The sequence below is a fragment of the Palaemon carinicauda genome, chromosome 19 (assembly GCF_036898095.1).
Source record: "Palaemon carinicauda isolate YSFRI2023 chromosome 19, ASM3689809v2, whole genome shotgun sequence".
NCBI lineage: Eukaryota > Metazoa > Arthropoda > Malacostraca > Decapoda > Palaemonidae > Palaemon > Palaemon carinicauda.
Window position 1 is genome coordinate 31,594,613 of NC_090743.1, and position 7,500 is coordinate 31,602,112.

Here is a 7,500-nt window from a genome sequence, read left to right on the forward strand (position 1 = left end):
AAAGAATAAGTGCATCTAGAGGTAGAAGGAACGATACAAACGCTTACGGGACACCGCTCGAGGTGTACTGACGGAATTATCCCGTTAAGAATCAGTTGGAAAGACCTGCAATATATCCCTTTTCTAAGTTTTTTTTATGTGACCAAGTAGGTTGCAACATTTCCCCCTTAATATATTCACTAATATAACGTTCACCACCATATGTAGAACTTTGGATTAATTTTCGTTACAGTGCTCACTTGAATAATAATAAACCATATGGCCTATAACTCGGTATCTTTAGAGCTCAGTGCCTCTAAGATTTATGAGCAAACTTTGGCTATTTAATTACCATACAACTACTACAGTATTGCAATAAAGGGAATTTACATATATATTATACTAGTGTGCCCCAGCCGTCAAAAATAAAAGCTATATATCTAGATAGATAAGCACGCACACAGATTCAACCGTTCCCTAGCGCCAGGCTAGTACAGTGGTAACGTGTTCGCCTAATATTTGCTTGGCAGCAGATCGATTCCAGCCAGGAACCGTGAGTTTAAGCTGCTTACGAAGGAGGCCACTGCTGTGGTTGGGCACCACAGTGGTGAGTTGGTCTTGCCCAGTTGACGTTCTGGTGAGCATCTATTTTGATGAAACTGGAACTGAAACTAGACACCTTTACATTTACCAATCCCCCTTTCCTAACTACGACTCGGCAATTTGTGGGAGATTGTGGTTTCCAAGTGTACCTGTCGGGGTAACCCCTCTCACCATGGTATGACTACTCCCCTTCCCTCTCCCCATGCCGCTGAGTATGACAGGATATATATAAATATATATATATATATATATATATATATATATATATATATATATATGTACATATATATGTACATATATATATGTACATATACAAATATATATATATATATATATATATATATATATATATATATATATATATATATATATATATACATATATATACTATATATATATATATATATATATATATATATATATATATATATCATCATCTCCTATGCCGATTGACGAAAAGGACCTCGGTTAGATTTCGCCAGTCGTCTGTCTTGAGCTCTTAATCAATACTTCTCCATTCATCATTTCCCACTTCACGCTTCATAGCCATGTAGACCTGTGTCTTCCAACTCTTCTAGTGCCTTATAGAGCCGAGTTGAAACTTTGGTGAACTAATCTCTCTTGGGGAGTGCAAGAGCATGTCCAAACCATCTCCATCTGCCCCTCACCCTGATCTCATCCACATATGGCACTAGAGTAATCTCGCTTATAGTTTTGTTTCTAATCCTGTCCTGCCATTTAACTCCCAATATTCTTCTGAGGGCTTTATTCTCAAATCTACAAAATCTGTTAGATATTGTTTCATTGTCATACTACGACTCATGTCCATAGAGTAACACCGATCTCACTAAACTGATATATCGTCTGATTTTTATATGTAATTTAAGACGAGTTTCTTTCCAAATTTTACTTAACCTTCCCAATGTCTGATTTTTTTTTTTTCAATCTTTCATTAAACTCCAATTCTAAAGATCCTGTGTTAGAGATCCTAGTTCCTGAATATTCAAATGATTCCACCTCATTAATCCTTTCTCCTTTCAATGATATTTTATCTTCCATTGCTTATTCCATTCTCATCATCTGTCTTACTTCTATTTATCTTGAGCCCAACCTTACCTCGTGTGATATTTCATGCATTCTGGTAAGCAACCATTGCAAATCCTGTGGTTTTCTGCTAATAAGGAGAGCGTCATCAGCATACTCTAGGTCTGCTAATTTCCTGTTACAAATCCAGTCCAATCCTTCTCCATCATCCTCAACTGTTCAATGCATTACAATAGCCATGAGGAAGATAGATAACATAGGTGACAACACTTTCCCTTGGAGTACTCCACTATTAACAGGAAATTCATTTGATAAGACTCCACTAATATTAAGTTTGGTCATGAACAGATCTAATCAAATATAAATATTTAAAAGGAACAAAATAATAACGCAGGACTCTGGAAAATTGGCCGGTGCAAACTAATAATCATATATACTTACACATACACACATATATATATATTATATATATATATATATATACACATATATACACACATATATGTATATATATATATATATATATATATATATACAGACACACAGCATCTCCAACTTCATATAACGCATAAGGTTCAGTCCTTATTCGGGTCTTTTTCCTTGACTCGCATTCCAATGACTTTTGACATTTATCTTGCATAGGCACGTTTGGCATTTTCCCAATTCCTTTGTCTCATCGTTCCTTCCGGCTTATTGGCTCCAGTCTTCGTTCCTTTCGGATCACTTTACTCTCTTCAAAAGGGTTTCATCTCTGTGCTTGTTTTGAGATTTTTACCTAGGTCATTTTCAGTTCCATTTACTCCAGCGAATGTTTTTTTTTTTTTTTTTTATGTTGAACAGGGTAACATATGTCTCTCTTCATAGTTGATATTTTGATAGATTTATTTTAACGCTGTAATTGATCTTAAAATATATTATATTTAATGTTCATTACTTCTCATGTAGTTTATTTAGTTCTTTTCCTCACTGGTTTATTCTTCCCGGTCGGAACCCTAGGTTGTAGCTTGACTAATAATAATAATAATGATGATAAACACGTGTTTCCCCAAATTTAGTTAAATACTGATAGATAAGAAATAAACTGGAAAAGTAGCCACTTGAAAACTAACAACAATAGTTACTGATTACAAAAATATTTGTAAAAGAAGTTCACCTCCCCTTTATAATCAAGAGGAAGCGTCTCTGTATATATATATATATATATATATATGTGTGTGTGTGTGTGTATATATACGTATATATGTATGTATGTATATATATATGTATGTGTGTGTATACAGTATATATGCGTATATGTACATATGTGTATATATACATATATATGTATATATATAAATATATATATGTGTGCATATATATGTATATATGTATAAATATACGTATATATATTATATATATATGTATATACGTGTGTATATATATGTGTATAAATATACATATATATATATATATATTATACATACATATATATATATATATATATATATATGCGTAAAAATCACAGGAAACCGTGATGCTCAGATGCAGAAGAACCACAGGGAAAATGAAAATACGAAATATAAGATTAAGTCCTGACTAGTTTCGTGATACTTCCTCAGAGACTGAAGAAGTATCACGAAACTAGTCAGGACTTAATCTTATATTTCGTATTTTCATTTTCCCTGTGGTTCTTCTGCATATATATATATATATATATATATATATATATTTACGGAAGCACTCAGCTCTCCTCGTCCCTCGGATAAGGGTGAGAGGGAGTAGTCATACCCTGGTGAGAGGGGAATGCATGTGTGTGCATATCCATCTAAATATTTAGTCATCATTTTTTACGAGTCGCGAACACTAGTACATATATAATAATGGTTGTTGTTTACGATCTGCTGTAACTTCAGTTTTGTAATGGCGACCCATGCAGTTACAAAAAAAAAAAAAAAAAAAAAAAATTGCTGCACAAAACTTTATTCAATACTAATGAGGGTAAAGACAGAATCCTTCCAAATATATTAAACTTATTAATTACTGAAAGCTACTTATAATTACTTATCAAAATTTCCCCTTCACGTTTCTGATAAGTAAATTGACGATGGTGTCAGGCGGAAATGGATTTTCAGTCTTTCATTGTTTTTAACTCATTTGCAATTATAGATTTAATTACCCTGAAAATTTATTTGCATGCGTTAATGAATTTCGGTGACCTAAAATGACTCCAATTTGCCTGTTAAAGAACGATAATTATAGGTTTCCTTTATAACCAAATAATATTTTTTAATCTTTAATGGATAATTTTTTAATGTCATGGAATGTTACGATGGGTTTAAAAAGTGTTTGTTTAGGTCAATGATGTATCTATATATATATATATATATATATATGTATGTATAAATATATATATATATATATACATATATATGTATATATATATATATATATATATATATATATATATATGTATATATATATATATATATATATTAGAAGGGGCCAGCGTTCGATCCCAAGTATGAGGTAGAAATTTATTTCTATTTGAACACGATGTTGTGTTGATATTTATCCATATGTATATATATATATATATATATATGTGTGTGTGTGTGTTGGTACACTGAATATATATGTACGTACGTATGCATATACATTGCAGAGAAAGTTTATAGAAATGTATTCAGTCCTGGATGTTTTGATATTTTATTACATATGGAATGTAAAAGAGAGACAGACCAAAATGTAGATATATATATATATATATATATATATATATATTATATATATATATATATATATATACATATATATATATGTATATATATGTAATGCTTGTATGTATGTATATATGTGGTTATATATAATGTTTATTATTATTATTATTATTATTATTATTATTATTATTATTATTATTATCATTAAAAGCCAAAAGCAAGATGCTATAAGCCCAAGATCTCCAACTGGAAAAAATAGCCCAGTGAGGAAAGGAAACAAGGAAATAAATGATCGATATAAGAAGTAATGAAAAATTAAAGTAAAATACTTCAAAAAACATTAACAACATTAAAACAGATAATTCATTCATAACTGTAAAAAGACTGTTCAACATTAAAACATTTGCTACAACTTTAAACTTTTGAAGTTCTACTGATGCAACTGCCCGATTAGGAAGATCATTCCACAACTTGGTCACAGCTGGAATGAAACTTATAGAATACTGTGTAGTATTGAGCCTCAATACACACACACACACACACACACATATATATATATATATATATATACAGTGGTACCTCTACATACGAATTTAATCCGTTCCAGAACCAACTTCGGATGTAGAAAATGTTCGGATGTAGAAACGAATTTTCCCATAAGAATACATTGAAATAGGATTAATCCGTGGTTGAGACCAAAAACCTATGATAACTTCTTAATAAACTACTACACATAATTTTCCCATGAGAATAATGCACACTAAATTAGATAATAGACATGTAAATAAGAAGAATTAGCAAAAGATGATAAATAAGAAACGGGTTTTTAGCGTCACTTTACCTTAGAAACTCCAGCGCAGGTGTTGTTAGTCTTGCTACGCAGAGAGGAGACGGACGGGCGGCGAGGAGGTAGAGAGGTTAACTACGATAAACGTACACTACCGTAACTTATTCTAACTTACACTAAGTGAACTTTAACATAACTTAGCTTATTTTTTTTTTTATTTTTATATTTTATATTTTTTTTTACATTTTCTTTTTTTCTTTTTGATGATTACATAATTTTGATCACTTTCACTCTCTACACTTAAAATTGACTGAATTTCTTTCGCTTCACTCTTTTCCGTTTTCTTTGTATCACTTTCTTCCGCTTCACTCTTTGCCGTTTTCTTCGAATCACTTACATCCTCTTCATCACGAGTTCGCTTTGCAGTTTTTTCAAAGAAATTATCGATAGATAATTGCTTGGTACGGCTTTTCAGAATGTTTCGAAAGTGAGTTAGGCAAACATCATCGAACTGCGAAACTACACGACAAACCTGCTATTTTTTTGGGTGGTATTTGTCGATGAAGTCGACCACGTCTTGATATTTTCCTAACACCTCTTTTATATGCGCCGAACCTAACACATGTTCTACCTCCTCGCTCCCTTCCTCGTCATCACTCATGTGCTCAGACATAGCATGGAGTTCCTTGAGCTCATCCGTGGTAAGTTCATCGTGATGTACGGCGACGAGTTCCGTAACGTCATCTGCGTCGACCTCCAGACCCATGGACTTGCCAAGGGAGACGATTTCCTCTACGGCTTCCGCTGCACCCACCACAGGATCAGGTTCGGGGTCAAAACCGTTGAAATTTCGGGAAGAAACTGCATCAGGCCACAGCTTCTTCCAGGCAGAATTGAAGGTCCGTCTAGTTAATCCCAGCCAAGCCTGATCTATGATCTTCAAGCAGTGCACGATGTTGAAGTGGCTCCTCCAAAATTCACGCAAAGTTAAGTTGGTGCTTTGCGTGACATTAAAGCACTGCTTAAATAAGTGCTTGGTGTACAGCTTCTTAAAATTAGAGATGACTTGCTGGTCCATGGGCTGGAGGATAGAGGTGGTATTCGGTGGAAGAGACCGCACCTTTATGAACTTAAATTCATCGAAGATATCATCTTCAAGTCCGGAGGGGTGAGCGGGTGCATTGTCAAGGCATAGCAGGCACTTAAAAGGCAATTTCTGTTCATGAAGATACTTCTTCACAGAAGGGCCGAAAACTTGGTTAACCCATTGCACAAAGAATTGCCTAGTGACCCAGGCCTTTGAGTTGGATCGCCAGAAAACATGAAGCTGATCCTTATCGACGTTGTGTGCCTTAAAGGCCCTAGGGTTCTCTGAATGGTAAACCAGTAAGGGCTTGACTTTAAAGTCCCCGCTAGCGTTGGCACATAGGGCAAGAGTCAACCGATCCTTCATTGGCTTATGCCCAGGCAATTTCTTCTCTTTGGCAGTGATGTAGGTTTGACTGGGCATCTTCTTCCAAAACAGCCCAGTTTCATCAGAATTAAACACTTGCTGCTCTACGTAGCCTTCTTCCTGCACGATCCTTTCGAAGTTCTTGACAGAGTCAGCTGCAGCCTTTGTGTCCGCACTAGCCTCTCCGTGGTGAACAACTGAATGAATCCCGGACCGTTTCTTATATTTCTCGAACCAGCCACGAGATGCCTTGAAATCATCTGAGGAAGGCTCGGTTGAACTCTCCCCAGCATCACCCCCAGAGCTCTCCTCCTTCAAGTCCATAAAGATGGCGTGCGCCTTCTCGCAGATGACGGTCTCGGTGATGGTGTCGCCAACGATCTCTCTGTCCTTGATCCACACTAGCAGAAGTCGTTCCATCTCTGCTATGATAGGGCTACGGCGTTTTGAAATTATGGTGATCCCCTTAGAAGGTTTCACTGCTTTAATAGCTTCCTTCTGTTGAAGGATTGTCGAGATCGTCGACATATTACGGCCATACTGATTAGCAAGTTCACTCGCGGACGCCAGGCTCATGTTTTTCAATAATTTCCTGCTTAACGTCTAATGAAAGCATTTCCTTCTTCCTTTTCTCACCACTACCACTACCACTGGCAAAACTAAGCCTTTTAGGACCCATACTTTACGTAAATTACCGTTAAAGGATGCACATAAAAAATCACAATTAAAACAGAGTTAATAGCAGAACGCACAGAGCACAACCGCAAGAAGCCGACGAGCACAGAGGACTGACCTAAGCCGCGCTAATTGAGGGTCCCTCCGAGGTCGAAGTGCTGCCTTCTATCGGCGGAAATAAAAAACACTTCAGGCGCTATGAGCACCGACTACGCGTACGAGTATTGTTTACTTCGGGTGTCAAAAAAAACATTCGGGTGTAG

General features: G+C 35.4%; 1 pseudogene; it reads left to right on the plus strand.

Annotated features, from left to right (window-relative positions):
* The first annotated feature begins 5,768 nt into the window (after nucleotides 1–5,768).
* The window catches only part of LOC137658939 (chaperone protein DnaJ-like), a 155,477-nt pseudogene continuing 153,745 nt past the window's right edge, over nucleotides 5,769–7,500 (plus strand).